Genomic DNA, 18886 nt, shown 5'->3' with positions numbered 1-18886 from the left:
TCCATTTTCTGTAGAAATATTCTAACCATGCACTGTAATAAGAAACAAATGATCATTACAGCCTTTTCCAAACAAGCAAATATAACGGAGGATCATTAGTGGAGTTATTTCATTAGGCAAAAACATGTTCTTGCTGCTGGTATTTCATTATTCAAATAAAATTCAACAATAGTGTTTAGCTTGTATGTTCTCATATATAAAGAGACATTTTTAGAATATTGATCATTTGGATGTGTCTGAACAGGTGACTTTTTTTTGCTCACTGGTTCATGAGTATAACTGTCCTCCAGTAGGTGTCGCTGTGAGCGTCTCGGTCCCGTTCCTCCACACATTGACAGAAACAGAAGAAGACGTGCTGCAGTTTTTCTGATTGATGATCTGAGCTCTCCGACTCTACTAATCATCTTTACATTCAAATATTTCTGACAGGGTTTTACCTCCACAGTTCCATCTGATCCGTTGTGGTGTATTTCAGGTGCTTAACTGTGTTCTGCTGGAAAGGTGAGTGTCCTAAATGAATTTCCCCCCAGTTTAGTTTCTCTCCTTGTTGGTGATTATTGTCTGGTGTTTTGTCACTGTGAGAGACGTCATGTTGAAGTGACGTGTACACACACACACACACACACACACACACACACACACACACACACACACACACGTGTACACACATACACACACACGCGCGCGCACACAGTGTTGTATAAAGTACTAGAAAACAATACTTGAGTAAAAGTATGTGAGTGGGATAAAATTACCTCAAAGTTTCCCAGTAGGAGCAAGATCATTTGAGTAAACAATTTGTGTCAAGTTCGCTCTCAAAATGGCCGGGAAAAAAAGGTGATGTTCACATAGAGAGATAATAGTGTGTTTACACACTCTGTAGTGTACATAGAGAGATACTAGTGTGTTTATACACTCTGTAGTGCACATAGAGAAATAAGTGTGTTTACACACTCTGTAGTGCACACAGAGAGATACTAGTGGTGTTTACACACTCTGTAGTGTACATAGAGAGATACTAGTGGTGTTTACACACTCTGTAGTGTACATAGAGAGATACTAGTGTGTTTATACACTCTAGTGCACATAGAGAAATAAGTGTGTTTACACACTCTGTAGTGCACACAGAGAGATACTAGTGGTGTTTACACACTCTGTAGTGTACATAGAGAGATACTAGTGTGTTTATACACTCTGTAGTGCACATAGAGAAATAAGTGTGTTTACACACTCTGTAGTGCACACAGAGAGATACTAGTGGTGTTTACACACTCTGTAGTGTACATAGAGAGATACTAGTGTGTTTATACACTCTGTAGTGCACATAGAGAGATAATAGTGCGTTCACACACTCTGTAGTGCACATAGAGAGACAATTGTTTTTACACTCTGTAGTGCACATAGAGAGATAATAGTGTGTTTATACACTCTGTAGTGCACATAGAGAGATAAGTGTGTTTACACACTGTAGTGCACATAGAGAGATAATAGTGCGTTCACACACTCTGTAGTGCACATAGAGAGACAAGTGTTTTTACACTCTGTAGTGCACATAGTGAGATAATAGTGTGTTTACACACTCTGTAGTGCACATAGTCAGATAATAGTGTGTTTTGCACACACTGTAGTGCACATAGAGAGATAATAGTGCGTTCACACACTCTGTAGTGCAAATAGAGAGACAATAGGGTTTTTACACTCTGTAGTGCACATAGAGAGATAATAGTGTGTTTACACACTCTGTAGTGCACATAGAGAGATACTAGTGGTGTTTACACACTCTGTAGTGTACATAGAGAGATAATAGTGTGTTTATACACTCTGTAGTGCACATAGAGAGATAATGATGTGTTTATACACTCTGTAGTGCACATAGAGAGGTAATAGTGGTGTGTACACACTCTGTAGTGCACATAGACAGATAATAGTGTGTTTACACTTCTGGTTCTAGTTAGGACTCTATCTGCTGTGTTCTGGACTAACTGGAGCTTGTTCATGCTCCTACTGGAACATCCAGACAGTAAAGCATTACAATAATCCAACCTAGAGGTAACAAATTCTTTTAAAGGTGAAATAAAGCATTGTATTTCATCTATATGGTTAGAAACAAAATTACCTGGCTTTAAATAAACAGTCTGAATTTTTTGTTTACTATTTTCATTTTCGTCATAGAAAAATCATTGCTATCACATACTGAGGGTGATGATATTCTTCCTAGATAACCTTTCTACAGTCTTAATTAATCCAGTTTAATTGATTCATTTGTTATTCAAATATTCCTTAATTTGTATAAATATTAATTATACAAATTACGGAATATTTGAATAACAAATGAATCAATTAAACTGGTTCTGGCTGTCTGTACATATATTTTGGAGTTTGTGGGTTACGCAGAAATGAACCTTTTATTTAATTAGACGAACCTTTGGCCATAGAATGAAATCCCCAAGCCACATTGTAAATGAATATCAGGAGTAACATTTGCTGTAACAAAACTTCGAGATGTCATGTCAGTTCCCAAGTGTACAAGTGAGGTTCCAGACAGGAAAACAGTTATGGGGCTCTTACATTTAGCTTATACATTTAAGCAGTGTGGTGGATTTTGTGACATCTTTGATTTTTCCCCCCGATCCAGGCATGAGTTTTGTCCTGTTGCAAGTGTTCTCCTGCTGTCCTGCATATGCACACTAAGATTGCCTCCACAAGAATATCAGGAGATCCATCTGAGATGAAATCGGCTGAAATTAAACGTGAGGATGTGGAACCCACAGAGATCTCCAGTTCTCACGAAAGCTCAACTAATATATCCCACATGCACACCTCTCGCAAACCAGTGAAAAAAGAAATTCACCACTGTTCAGCATGTGGGAAGAGTTTTCGTAAAAAGAGTTATCTCAAACAACACCAACGGATACACACAGGTGAGAAACCGTACAACTGCTCGGAGTGCGGGAAGAATTTTACTAGCCAGAGCCATCTCATAAAGCACCAGAGAATTCACACAGGAGAAAAGCCGTATCGCTGCTCACAGTGTGGGAAAAGTTTCACACAACGTAGTACTCTCCATAAACACCAGCTCATTCACACAGGAGATAAACCGTATCACTGCCTAGAGTGTGGAAAGAGCTTTAATCGGGAGGACAGTCTCCGTTTACACCAACGCGTTCACAGTGGTGAAAAGCCTTATTACTGCTCACAGTGTGGGAAGAGTTTTACACAATGGAGTTCTTTCCATAAACACCAGCGTATTCACACAGGAGATAAACCGTATAACTGCTTAGAGTGTGGGAAGAGTTTTAATCGAGAGGACAGTCTTCAGTTACACCAACGCATTCACAGTGGAGTGAAGCCATATTACTGCTCACAGTGTGGGAAGAGTTTTACTTGCCAGAGTCATCTCCTAAATCACCAACGCATTCATACAGGAGAAAAGCCGTATCAGTGTTCTCACTGTGAGAAGAGCTTCATCGAGAGCGGTAATCTCATAAAACACCAGAGAATTCACACGGGAGAGAAACCGTATCAGTGCTCAGACTGCGGGAAGAGTTTTACACAGAGAGGAAATCTACAGCAACACCAACGCATTCACACTGGATAGAAGCCGTTTTCCTGCTTACAGTGTGGCCAGAGTTTTAGTACAAACAGAGGTTTGCAGCGACACAAGCACAGCGATGTACCTGAGAACGATGACTAGCTGCAGTTCCTCTGAGAAAGTGGGATGATCCGTGTCCTGCCCGGCACAGCGTATTGAATTCCATGTTGGCTTGCTAGCCAATGTTATAGTGATCAGTGACTTTGGTGCTGATTGTTCTTCTTCTGTTATCTCATGTAATTTCGGGAACGGTAGGGAGGTGGGTGCCATTTTATTTTGTGAATCCTTGTTTTCTCCTGTTTTGTGTTAGTTAGGGAGTGAGTTCAGGTATCTGTTATTATGTTGCTTTGTAGAAGCCAACATTCTGTTTTCCTATTTCAGCTTAGACAAAAATTTATAAAATTTGATGCGGCCTAGGGCTTTCGAGCCACATGCACCAAATTTCAGATATGTTGTAGACGCTGGTCTGAAGTTTGTTGCTATTACTTTTCTAAGCGATCCGAGTACCGGTACTTCCGGTAATGGGTCTCAAATTGGCCTTTTTTCCCATAGACTCCCATTATAAACTTTGGAGGTTTACAACTCGGCAAGCTTTCGAACTATCTACACCAAACTCGGCCAGCTCCTTTAGGGTGATACTCTGAACAAACTTTTAAATTGGTGTCCCGACTGGCCTTCTGGTTTTGCCGCAGCCCCGCCCCCAATATATGTAAAATCAAACTTTTTACAACATTGACATGTGACATATCGAAACACTTTTGGAACTTACTCACAGGTATTCTGATGATGTCACGTGAAAATCAAAAATTAGCACAACATGAACATTTGACATATCAAAACACAATGAGGGGAACTTCCTCAGGAGTATTTGGATGACGTCACATGTTTGTCTCCACTTGCCTCCAAATGTTTTGACACCCTATCTTTCTGTCCACTTGCCTCCCAAAAGCACCAACCTTTGCGAATACTTGCCTCGTCAAAGCCAACATCAAAGTTTGTCGCGACGAACTTTACAAATCTAGTTTCTTTTACTTTTGTGTTCTAGGTTATGAAGATTTCCACTCCCCAGGCAGTGAACTTTTGTTTGTTTATTTTGGCGTTGCCTCCTCCTGAGATTTTGTTCCCTTCCTCCGTTGAACTTTCCTCATTTACTTCCCGTTATATCCAGATGCTTAAATAAACCTTTAAATTTGATACGGAACGTTGTTGGTGTGGTGCTGTGGCAGGGTCCAGGTTATGCTCTTTCCTCTTTTTTTTAATGTGTTAGGTACTAAAACCCCTAGACATGCGAGCTACACTTGGGACGTAACATTAGTTTTCATGGAGAAACATGGTATTGTCATTATGGAGTATTGTGTGTATGGCAACATTTTAACTAATGGTAATTTATTACTTTTAATAAATAAAATATAATCAAAATAAAATTACTCTCAAAAGCTGTAATTCCTAAACCCTTCCTGCAATTCGGATTTAAATACCCTCAAATTAAAGCTGAGAGACTGCACTTTCAGCGAACTATACTTATACAACTATAACTTGAATATGTTTTGGTAAACACCTAAAGAAAAGAGCCTGTGTCCAAATATATATGGACCTCACTGTAAATATACATACACACACACACACACACACACATGTGTATATATATATATATATATATATATATATATATATCTCTGTGACACAGCCATCGCTAGAATCCAAGGCAGTAGCAACCCTCTCCTGGGCTGAAGAACAGAAGAAGACGTGCTGCAGTTTTTCTGATTGATGATCTGAGCTCTCCGACTCTACTAATCATATTTACATTCAAATATTTCTGAATATTTACCTCCACAGTTCCATCTGATCCATTGTGGTATATTTCAGACTACTGCTGCATGACTTGTTTTCAACCTGCCTCAGTTCTCCACACCACCTCACTGCTGCGCTCCTCCACTGACTCCTCACAGTGCACCTCATCACTCCTCACAGTGCACCTCACACCCTCAGATCTACAGCACTGCTCCACTGGTCCCACCATCTCTCAGGGTAAGATGTAAGTAAAAAAGACTCTTTTCTGTTCTGGCACCGAGGTGGTGGGATGAACTTTCCCTAGAGGTCCAGACAGCTGGGTCACTGGATATATTCAAACGACAATTAAAGATCTGCGTATTAAGAAATACTTGAACTAGCACTTTCTCTGCTGTTTGCTGTGTGCTTATTATATTTAAAAAAATATATTAAAATAAATATTGAAAATCTGAACATTTCATATGTCTGTGACTTAGTGAACCAGAGTTAATGTATTCAATGATAGAGAATTAAAATATGTTAGTGCACTACACAGGAGAGATAATAGTGATGATTTCACACTCTGTAGTGACCTTTATATACAATCAGGACTCATTTGGATCTCAGCCCTAATGAAACATTACAGTGTGTGCAGCTACTTATCTGGCTGGTTGTTACTATATAGATCCTAACCATAATTTTATAGGTTGGTACTTCTGGGACAATTCTTTAAATTCCAATATTTTGTATTAGGTTTATAATTAATAATTTAAATTTTTTTAAAGAATTTTTAGAATTTATTTTATGCCTTATTTGTAGACACTGCTAGAATTTGTGAATTTCCTACATCGATAAATAAAGTATTCAAGTCAATTCAAGTTTATTTGTATAGCACTTTTTACAATTGACATCTTCTCAAACCAGCTTTACAGAACAAAAAGTACAAGAGTACAAGAAGTTTATCACTAATGCGCACAATGTGTGGGAAGATCTTTAGGCAAAGATTACTCTCAAACATCACCAACGCATTCACACAGGAGAAAAGCCATATCACTGCTTGATGTGTGGGGAAAAATTTAACAAAGGAGACAGTCCATGTACACCAGCGGGTTCACACTGGAGAGAAGCCTTACTCCGGCTCCCAGCGTGGGAAGAGTTTTTAAAACCACAGAAATCTCCTGAAACACCAGCGAATTCACTCAGGAGAAAAGCTGTATACAGTTGGAGTGTGGAAACAACTTCAGTCAAAAGAGTTACCTAAAAATCACCAGTTTCTTCACATAAGCTTGAACCCATATTGCTGCTCACTTTATGGTTATAGCTTTGCTTATCTCTGTAATCTCCAGCAACATCAGCACAATCACACAGGACAGAAACTGTACCGGTGTTCACTTTGCGGTAAGACGTTCACTACACACAAACTTTCAACAAACACAAACAGATTCACACAGCTGAGAACATGCAGCAGTTCTCATTAGAAAATCTATAAAATCATACAAATACAGTGTTCACATCAAATGTCAGAGTGGAGGAAAATGTGTTCTCTGTGACTTGGAATATAATCTAAAATACAATGAAGAATTGACACTCCTCCGTCAGTCTTTTTACAGTAATACTTCCCTTTATAACTGGGTAAGATGGGTCAGAATGGTGGTTCAGACCTTTGTCATGATGAATATTGAGCTACAGTACAAACAGTATATTCATTGCTGTCAAAAGCTTGGCAGTACGTTCCAGTGTAATATTTACAGATTTCAATGGTGAAAACCACCACCACCAATCATGGAAATCTAAATAGGCTAAGATGGTTTGGTTACAGGAAGTAAGAAAGCTAATATTATGCATGTGATGTTCATCAACAGCATTGTGAAAGTCATGCAGAGTTTTCAGCTGAAGATTGCCTTCTGTCCTGTCCTTGTAAATTCACTTCTAACATCTCTGGTGATTAATAAAAAGAAAGAGAAGTGGTCTGTGTATTAATGTAAGATATTTTTCTGTACACTTTTCATCCTAATTAGGTGGTTTCACAATAAATCCTTATTAATAATGTAAAACATAGCACAGACAAGTATAAGCCAGTGGACTGATACCTGCTGGTTATCTAGGGATAGATTAACAAAACATGAGTCTGGTTCAGCACTTTATTATATGCTTTAGAAATATTACAGATGTGTATTTTATATTATTTTCATTTATGAACCGGTTCCCGAGTGTCCACTGCTCCAGTAGGTGGCACTGTGACCGTCACACTTTCGTAGAGATAGAAGAAGACGTGCAGCATTTTCTGATTGTGTTCTCGGTGAAATATTTAAAAATATTAAATATTTCAGTAAAATATTTCTGACAGGGTTTTACCTCCACAGTTCCATCTGATCCGTTGTGGTGTATTTCAGGTGCTTAACTGTGTTCTGCTGGAAAGATCAAGGTAAGTTCAACTCGGCTAACAATGACTTTCTACTTCCTGTGTTAGTGTACTAGAGGGGAGATAATAGTGTGTTTACACACTCTAGTGCACATAGAGAGATAATAGTGAGTTTATACACTTTGTAGTGCACATAGAGAGATAATAGTGTGTTTACACACTCTGTAGTGCACATAGAGAGATAATAGTGAGTTTATACACTTTGTAGTGCACATAGAGAGATAATAGTGTGTTTACACACTCTGTAGTGCACATAGAGAGATAATAGTGTGTTTACACACTCTGTAGTGCACATAGAGAGATAATAGTGTGTTTACACACTCTGTAGTGCACATAGAGAGATAATAGTGTGTTTACACACTCTGTAGTGCATGTAGACAGATAAGTGTGTTTATACACTGTAGTGCACATAGAGAGATAATAGTGTGTTTACACACTCTGTAGTGCATGTAGACAGATAAGTGTGTTTACACACTCTGTAGTGCATGTAGACAGATAATAGTGTGTTTATACACTCTGTAGTGCACGTAGACAGATAATAGTGTGTTTATACACTCTGTAGTGCACATAGAGAGATAATAGTGTGTTTACACACTCTGTAGTGCATGTAGACAGATAAGTGTGTTTATACACTGTAGTGCACATAGAGAGATAATAGTGTGTTTACACACTCTGTAGTGCATGTAGACAGATAAGTGTGTTTACACACTCTGTAGTGCATGTAGACAGATAATAGTGTGTTTATACACTCTGTAGTGCACGTAGACAGATAATAGTGTGTTTATACACTCTGTAGTGCACATAGAGAGATAATAGTGTGTTTACACACTCTGTAGTGCACATAGAGAGATAATAGTGAGTTTATACACTTTGTAGTGCACATAGAGAGATAATAGTGTGTTTACACACTCTGTAGTGCATGTAGACAGATAATAGTGTGTTTATACACTCTGTAGTGCACATAGAGAGATAATAGTGTGTTTACACACTCTGTAGTGCACATAGAGAGATAATAGTGTGTTTACACACTCTGTAGTGCACATAAAGAGATAATAGTGTGTTTACACACTCTGTAGTGCACATAGAGAGATAATAGTGTGTTTACCCACTCTGTAGTGCACATAGAGAGATAATAGTGTGTTTGCACACTCTGTAGTGCACATAGAGAGATAATAGTGTGTTTACACACTCTGTAGTGCACATAGATAAGTGTGTTTATACACGTTGTAGTGCACATAGACAGATAATAGTGTGTTTACACACTCTGTAGTGCACATAGAGAGATAATAGTGTGTTTACACACTCTGTAGTGCACATAGAGAGATAATAGTGTGTTTACACACTCTGTAGTGTACATAGAGAGATAATAGTGTGTTTACACACTCTGTAGTCTAAGCTCAACAAAAATTTTGCTTTTAGAGTCCCGTCTATATGTCTAGCCTATGTGCACCTTAATGGCCTACAATATAGTGAATGTTTTATCGACTGTCTGTAAAAATATATATAAATTCTATACTGTAGACTTCTGTATTTGCAGTACAAACAAAGACCCTTCACGTTTTGATCTCAGAAGGTGTGGTCATAAACTATTAAAGGTTCACGAGACTATTCAATGCTTTATAAGTCAGAAATAGTATTTATAATCAATGAGGATAAGATAGGGCTGATATGTTCATATCTTCTGGTTCTAGTTAGGACTCTAGCTGCTGAGTTCTGGACTAACTGGAGCTTGTTTATGCTCCTACTGGAACATCCAGACAGTAAAGCATTACAATAATCCAACCTAGAGGTAACAAATGCATGAACTAGTGTTTCTGCATCATGTAATAACATCATATTTCTTATATTAGCAATATTTCTGAGATAAAATAAGGCTACCCTTGTGATTTTATTATATGTGAGCTTCAAATGCTGCACATGATGTAATAGAAAGACCATCCAGAGTTACTCTGTAATCAGGGAATTTGGAAAATGAATCCTTTTGAAGGTGAATAAAGCATTGTATTTCATTTCATTTCAATTTTGTAATAGAAAATCATTGCTATTACATACTGAGGGTGATATTATTCCTAGATAACTTTTCTATAGTCTTAATTAATCCAGTTTAATTGATTCATTAATTATTCAAATATTCCTTTATTTATATAATTATTATTTATATATTCAGTTAGGGTAGAGATGTATGCTGATGGATGGATGAATAAATATCAGAAATAGTAAAGGGATGTGATCGTCAGAGTGGTGTCCTGAGCAGCCAGTAGATCGGATGGCACACAGGCTTTGAATTGGACCAGTAGGTCCATGTAGGTGTGGCCGAGGCAAAAGTACTACCACAAGCTGTTTCTCCAGCAGGTCCAGGCAATACCACACACACTATGAGACTCCTAATGTTTACATATCGTCGCTGTCAGGCGGAATCCTCGTATCTCCAAAACCGTTATTTTTCAGGAAATTAAAAAAACGCCGTACCTTATCTGCAGTGCACAGGGTTCAGTCCGCGTTGCAGTGGATTGTCTTGCGCTAAATTCCTGTCCTCGGATGAGCACCAGAACTAGCGGGGGTCAAGATTTTTTTTTCTTTGAGCCCAGTGTTTTGAAGACATTTAACTCAGAAGACGTGTTGATTCATTGCGACTCTTCTTGAGGAGAAATATGCCGCGAAGCTCTCCCGCGGAGTGAGGAAGAGGTGGACAGTTGAAGTGTCCAATGGAGTTATGAGATTTGCGCTCAAGCTATTTTCAAGACTTTAGATTGGTTAATAACTTGTAAAAATAACAGACCCACGTGGGGACTGACCAATAGCATCGATATGTGAAAAAATATGAAATTGACCAAATTTGGACATACGAGGTTTCCGCCCGACAGCGACGATATTCTTATTTTGATGTAAATAGACTATATTATTATAAATAATAATGTAAATTATAATAATAATTTAGTTTGTATAATAATAAAGTTTGTGATCCGAAGCTGTAGCTGTCTATACATATATTTTGGAGTTTTTGGGTTACGCAGAAATGAACCTTTTATTTAATTAGACGAACATTTGGCCATAGAATGAAATCCCCAAGCCACATTGCGAATGAATATCAGGAGTAACATTTGCTGTAACAAAACTTCGAGATGTCATGTCAGTTCCCAAGTGTACAAGTGAGGTTCCAGACAGGAAAACAGTTATGGGGCTCTTACATTTAGCTTATACATTTAAGCAGTGTGGTGGATTTTGTGACATCTTTGATTTTTCCCCCCGATCCAGGCATGAGTTTTGTCCTGTTGCAAGTGTTGTCCTGCTGTCCTGCATATGCACACTAAGATTGCCTCCACAAGAATATCAGGAGATCCATCTGAGATGAAATCAACTGAAATTAAACGTGAGGATGTGGAACCCACAGAGATCTCCAGTTCTCACGAAAGCTCAACTAATATATCCCACATGCACACCTCTCGCAAACCAGTGAAAAAAGAAATTCACCACTGTTCAGCATGTGGGAAGAGTTTTCGTAAAAAGAGATATCTCAAACAACACCAACGGATACACACAGGTGAGAAACCGTACAACTGCTCGCAGTGCGGGAAGAATTTTACTAGCCAGAGCCATCTCATAAAGCACCAGAGAATTCACACAGGAGAAAAGCCGTATCGCTGCTCACAGTGTGGGAAAAGTTTCACACAACGTAGTACTCTCCATAAACACCAGCTCATTCACACAGGAGATAAACCGTATCACTGCCGAGAGTGTGGAAAGAGCTTTAATCGGGAGGACAGTCTCCGTTTACACCAACGCGTTCACAGTGGTGAAAAGCCTTATTACTGCTCACAGTGTGGGAAGAGTTTTACACAATGGAGTTCTTTCCATAAACACCAGCGTATTCACACAGGAGATAAACCGTATCACTGCTTAGAGTGTGGGAAGAGTTTTACTTGCCAGAGTCATCTCCTAAATCACCAACGCATTCATACAGGAGAAAAGCCGTATCAGTGTTCTCACTGTGAGAAGAGCTTCATCGAGAGCGGTAATCTCATAAAACACCAGAGAATTCACACGGGAGAGAAACCGTATCAGTGCTCAGACTGCGGGAAGAGTTTTACACAGAGCGGAAATCTCCAGCAACACCAACGCATTCACACTGGAGAGAAACCGTTTTCCTGCTTACAGTGTGGCCAGAGTTTTAGTACAAACAGAGGTTTGCAGCGACACAAGCACAGCGATGTACCTGAGAACGATGACTAGCTGCAGTTCCTCTGAGAAAGTGGGATTTTTATTATTTGATATCATAATCATATGAACATTCTTTCTTCTATCATGTAAATATAATCCCTCTCCTTGGCACCTGGTGAAAGATGCGTCACGTTATCCGGCTTGTTAGAACATTGTGGTCAGGAATGATTCAGTTCCTCTGGAAGATATGTGGGCAAGGGCCCAGAGCCCAGTCTACTGAGCCACCACTGCCTTGTTTATAACCTCTGAACTCAGTGCCCATGATATTGAGTTCGATTTGACTCTTTTCTCTCCACTGTACTCTAAGGAAGATCGGCAGGTCTGATGGCGTCACCAAGTGGCAAAATAGATCAATACACAAGCTGTTTATGTAATAATTTAACTGTATACAGCTGCATCAGTAAGCATGAACACACGTTCTTGTATTGTAGAGTTCTTTCTACCCATAATATGCTGTGAAGAAAATGTGAAACCTTTTTTTTTTTTTGCAAAAATTTGCAAATGTATTAAATAATATTAAACAGAAATGTCTCATTTTCACCCTTTATTCAGTATTTTGGAGAAGCACCAGAGTGTTTATTTTTCATGGAGATTCTTCCATGGTATTGTCATTATGGAGTATTGTGTGTATGGCAACATTTTAACTAATGGTATTTTATTACTTTTAATAAATAAAATATAATCAAAATAAAATGTTCCTAAACTGAAGAGGTCTAAGTACTGTCTAAACTCTGTGTGTATACAGACAGCTTTATCAATATATTCACAACTGTAACTAACTCCAACTGTCACCACAATATATTGGCATCTACAGATCTACCAGCTCCAGTTAGACTCTGTGATACTAAAGAGGAGATGTGAACTCCATGTGATCTTTTACATCAATACAACATTTATCAGACTGTATATTTATAATCACACCCCCAGTGTCACCCAGATGAGGATGAGGTTCCCCTTTGAGTCTGGTTCCTCTCAAGGTTTCTTCCTTTACCATCTAAGGGAGTTTTTCCTCCCCACAGTCACCTGAGTCACCTCAGACTTGCTCATTGGGGATAAATACATACACATTTAAATATATCTAATATTATTCTTTATAATAACCTTTTGTTCTATGTTTGTCACAAAGCAGCTTTACTATAATGTCAATTGTAAAAAAGCGCTATACAAATAAACTTGAATTGAACTGGAATATATTGGAGTTAAAATTAAACAGTATTATGAATAAAAACAGTAATATTGTGCAGACTTTCAGCTGGACAGATAAGACAAATATCAACATGTACCTGAATGATGTAACTGCTCTTGAGCCAAAATACCTCTTACGCTGTCTGCGACTATATTAGCAAAACAACCTTATGTCCTTATGGTGATCCTCCAGTAGGTGTTGCTGTGAGCGTCACGGACCCCGTCCCTCCACACAGTGACAGAAACAGAAGAAGACGTGCTGCTGATCATCTTTACGTTCAAATATTTCTGACAGGGTTTTACCTCCACAGTTCCATCTGATCCGTTGTGGTGTATTTCAGGTGCTTAACTGTGTTCTGGTGGAGAGATCAAGGTAAGTTCATTTAGAGTTCATCTTTCCTTTTCTTCTGCTCTTCTTTTACACGTCAGTCAGCATGTACATCATACAGAGACTCAGTATAACCTGCTCTATTTCTCCTGCTCTCTCAATCAGTGCCAATTATCTAGTGTTTTTCTTGGTTGGAATTGTCAATACAGTGTGTTTCAGATCTCCAGGTGTTTATCCTATGAGCATGACTGGGGCCAAATGTTATTGGGGTTTAGTGTTTTTTTTCTCCTCAACCTTATGTTCTATGATATATTAGATGGATTTCAACTAATATACTGTACAGCTCTGGTACTGAAGCTTGGGCATTTGTGTTGATGTTCTGGATGAATGAACAACTTTGTCATCTATGAACACCTTTATGGTGTTTCTAAAATGTGTGCAGTTCCCTCTATTGTGCCATATGTTATCCAGGTGCTTTTTCAGACAAGCAGACAGCTACCTCACCTGGAGGTTATAAGTGCTCATATACAGTATCTGACAGAAGTAAGTACACCCCTCACATTTATGTAAATATTTTATTATATCTTTTAATGTGACAACACTGAAGAAATGCCACTGTGCTGCAATGTGAAGTAGTGAGTGTTCAGCTTGTATAACAGTGTAAATTTGCTGTCCCCTCAAAATAACTCAACACACAGCCACTAATGTCTAAACTGCTGGCCACAAACCTGAGTACACCCCTAAGTGAAAATGTCCACATTGGGCCCAAAGTGTCTATATTTTTTGTGGCCACCATTATTTTACAGCACTGCCTTAAATCTCTTGGGCATGGAGTTCACCAGACCATCACAGGTTGCCACTGGAGTCCTCTTCCACTACTCCGTGATGACATCATGGAGCTGGTGGATGTTAGAGACCTTGCATCCTCCACCTTTCATTTGAGGATGCTGCACAGATACTCAATAAGGTTTAGGTCTGGAGACATGCTTGGCCAGTCCGTCACATTTACCCTCAGCTTCTTCAGCAAGGCAGTGGTCATCTTGGAGGTGTGTTTGTTGTCGATATCATGTTGGAATTCTGACCTCTGGCCCAGTCTCTAAAGCGAGGGGATCATGCTCTGCTTCACTATGTCACAGTGTTGGCATTCATGGTTCCCTCAATGAACTGTAGCTCCCCCAGTGCCAGCAGTCACTCATGCTGCCCCAGACCATGCTGCCCCAGACCATGCTGCCCCAGACCATGCTGGACTGTAGGCAAGACACACTTGTCTTTCTACTGCTCACCTTGTTGCCACCACATACGCTTGACACCATCTGAACCAAATAAGTTTATCTTGGTCTCATCAGACCACAGGACATGGTCCCCCCCCAAATCCTCAGAGAGTTCTTTGCCAAGAGGTTCCATGTTGAATATCCAGCGACCAGTATGAGAGAGCAAAAGTGATAGCACCAAATTTAACACACCTGCTCCCCGTTCACACCTGAGACCTTGTAACACTAACGAGTCACATGACACCGGGGAGAGAAAATGGCTAATTGGGCCCAATTTGTACATTTTGACTTAGGGGTGTACTCACTTTTGTGTCCAGCGGTTTAGACATTTAGACATGTGTTGAGTTATTTTGAGGGGACAGCAAATTTACACTGTTATACAAGCTGTACACTCACTACTTTACATTGTAGCACAGTGTCATTTCTTCAGTGTTGTCACATTAAAAGATATAATCAAATATTTACAAAACTGTGAGGGGTGTACTTACTTATGTCAGATACTGTATATTCTCAAGATTCTTCTGTAGGAGTTTTCTGGGTTGTGGGGGAAAGACTAGGGTTGTGGTCAGCATTCATATGCCTGATGATTTTACTCACAATGGAAAGTAAATTTAATCTACTTGACTTTTGAAGGTAAATATTACTGGAACAACACCTTTTACCCTGTCTGGTGAAAATTCCTTCCTAAAAAAAAGTCAGTTTTCAGACAGAAAAGTGGTTTATAGATAAATTACTGTGGTTTATTTGTTAGGAAATTTTAAACTTTTATCTTTTTTCTGATCCAGATGTGAGTGCTGTCTGGTCTTCCCAAGCTTTCTTCTTTCATACACATCTTTAATTTACCTCTGCAAGAACATCCAGAGATCCAACTAGGATGAAGTCAGACAAGTGTGAGAATCAGGAATCCACACAGAGCTCCAGCAGTCACAAAAAAACACCTGGTTCTTTTCACACCAACAACTCTCAGTGCACAAAGAAAATTCACCACTGCTCACAGTGTGGGAAGAGTTTTGGTCAAAAGAGTACTCTCCAACAACACCAGCGGACTCACACAGGAGAGAATCCTTATCGGTGCTCACTGTGTAGGAAGACTTTTTCTAGCCAGAGTAGTCTCCAACGACACCAACACATTCACTCAGGAGAGAAGCCGTATCAATGTTCACAGTGTGGGAAGAGTTTTATCGAGAGCGGTGATCTCATGAAACACCAGCGAGTTCACACCGGAGAGAGGCCATATGGCTGCTCACAATGTGGGAAATGTTTTACACAAAAGAGTAACCTCCAGAAACACCTGCGCATCCACACAGGTGAAAAACCCTATCGCTGCTCAGAGTGTGGGAAGGGTTTCACTCAAGGAACTGATCTCAGAGTCCACCAACGCATTCACACAGGGGAGAAGCCGTATCACTGCTCACAGTGCGGTAACCATTTTATTAGCCAGAGTTGTTTACTGCACCACCAGCACATTCACACAGGAGAGAAGCCGTATCAGTGCTCACAGTGTGAGAAGAGGTTCAGTGAGAGACGGAATCTCATGCAACACCTGCAGATTCACAAAGGAGTGAAACCTTATCAGTGTTCACACTGCGGGATGCGTTTTAATAGACAGAATAATCTCCAGCAACACACGCGGATTCACACGGGTGAGAAGCCATACCGGTGTTTAGAGTGTGGGAAGAGTTTTACCCGAGAGGACGCGCTGCAAGAACACCAACACATTCACACTGGACAGAAGCCCTATTACTGTACAGCATGTGGGAAGAGTTTTACTAGACACAGTAGTCTCCAGCAACACCAGCGCATTCACACTGGTGAGAAACCGTATCACTGCCCACAGTGCAAAAAGACTTTTACTACACACACAAACTTTAAGCGACACAAGCACAATAACACGGCTCTAAATGACAACATCATGCAGGTCTTACCAGAAAGTGTGGAAATGGACTAGGTCTGTTGTAAATGTTTATTATGGATTCAATTTGCTCTTTAAAAAGGTTTTACTTTCTGTGTGTTGTGTTGTGTTGTGTTGTGTTGTGTTGTGTTGTGTTGTGTTGTGTTGTGTGTGTGTGTGTGTGTGTGTGTGTGTGTGTGAATACACAGTTATGTCCATATATATTTGGACACAGGCACAATTTTCATATTTTTGGCTATGTATGCCACAGAATAAAATTAAAAAAAAAAAAAAAAAAAAAAAAAACAAGATGCATTTGAAGAGCAGACGTTCAATTTTTTAATTAAAGTGGTTGAACAAAAAAACAACTAAAAGGTTCAGGAACTGTGAACATTGTTATGCACAGTCCCCCATTTCAGGGGCTCAAATGTAATTGGACAAATGAATATAATCATAAATAAAATGTTAATTTTTAATATTTTGTTGAAAATCCTTAGCAGGCAACAACTGCCTGAAGTCTGGAGCCCATGGACATCACCAGAGACTTGGGTTTCCTCCTTTCTGATGCTTTGCCAGGACTTAACTGCAGCTGTCTCCAGTTGATGTTTGTTCGTGGGTCTTTCTGCCTTTAGTTTTGCCTTCAGCAAGTGAAATGCACGTTCAATTCGGGTTGAGTTCAGGTGATTGACTCGGCCATTGCAGAATATTCCATTTCTTTTCCTTAAAAAACTCCTGGGTTGTTCTTGCAGTGTGTTTTGGATCATTGTCCATCTGTACTGTGAAATGCCGTCCAAGCAACTTTGCTGCATTTGCTTAATCTGGGCAGACAGTATATTCCTATATACTTCAGAATTCATCCGGCTGCTTCTGTCTTCTGTCACATCATCAGTTAACACCAGTGACCCAGTGCCACTGGAAGCCATGCATGCCCATGCCCATTACACTGCCTCCACTATGTTTCCAAGCCTTGGAGTGTTATTCTGGTAAAGGTTGATCTTAGTTTCATCCGTCGAAAGAACTTTCCAGAACTGGTCAGGCTTTTTTTTTAGATGTTTTTTGGCAAAGTCTAATCTGGCCTTACTATTCTTGAGGCTTATGAATGGTTTGCACCTTGTGGTGAACCCTCTGTATTTGCTCTCGTGAAGTCTTCTCTTGATTGTAGACTTTGACAATGACACGCCTAGAGAGTGTCTTTCACTTGGCTGGATGTTGTGAATGGGTTTTGCTTTACCGTGGAGAGGATCCTGCGATCATCTACTACTGTTGCATCTGTGGACGGCCAGGCCTTTTTATGTTGCTGAGCTCACTATTGCATTCTTTTTTTTTACCAGAAAATACCAAACTGTTGATCTGGCCAGTTCTAATGTTCCTGCTATCTCTGATGGATTTGTTTTGTTTTTGAAGCCTAATGATGGCCTGTTTGACTTGCATGGAAAACTCCTTTCAAGGCATGATGTAGGTTCACAGCAACAGATTCTGAGTGCAAATACAACACTTAGAATCAACTCCAGACCTTTTACCTGCTTAACTGGTAAAGCAATAATGAAGGAATACTAAATCTGTCAATTAAACAGCTTTTGATTCAATTGTCCAATTACTTTTGGTTCCTTGAAAAAAAAAAGGGGGGGGGGGTCTACTCTCAAGAGCTGTAATTCCTAAACCCATCTTTCAGTTCTGATTTAAATACCCTCAAATTAAAGCTGAGAGACTGCACTTTCAGCGCACTATACCTATACAACTATAACTTGAATATGTTTTGGTAAATACCTAAAGAAAAGAGCCTGTGTCCAAATATATATGGACCTAACTGTAAATATACATATACACACACACATATATATATATAATATGAACTAAACGCAGATGATCTGTTGATGTAAGCTGCCTCTTCATGTAATCCAGGCAGACTTGATGATGTTGAGATCAGGGTTCTGTGGAGGCCAAACCATCACTTCCAGGATCCTTATTATCTATACTAAAAAATATGTTTATGACCTGTGCTGTATGTTTGGGATTCTTGTCCTCCAGCAGAATAAATTTGGGGCCAATACGATGCCTTCCTGATGGATAAGATAAGATATTTCTAAGCATTGAGGACACCATTAACCCTGAGCAGATCTCCAACTCCATTTACGTGGAAGTTTTCATGCTGCTTGCAAGAAACCTCCAGCAGGCTTCAGTGTTGCCTGCATACACTCATTATTGCTGC

General features: G+C 39.5%; 1 pseudogene; it reads left to right on the top strand.

The window, feature by feature from the left end:
- Nucleotides 1–183: 183 nt before the first annotated feature.
- On the top strand, nt 184–18728 carry LOC132844143 (zinc finger protein 850-like; annotated as a pseudogene).
- Nucleotides 18729–18886: the final 158 nt, after the last annotated feature.

The sequence above is a fragment of the Tachysurus vachellii genome, chromosome 4 (genome assembly GCF_030014155.1).
Source record: "Tachysurus vachellii isolate PV-2020 chromosome 4, HZAU_Pvac_v1, whole genome shotgun sequence".
Lineage (NCBI taxonomy): Eukaryota > Metazoa > Chordata > Actinopteri > Siluriformes > Bagridae > Tachysurus > Tachysurus vachellii.
Note: the sequence above shows the minus strand (reverse complement) of the source record. Positions and strands in the feature narration are given on the sequence as shown.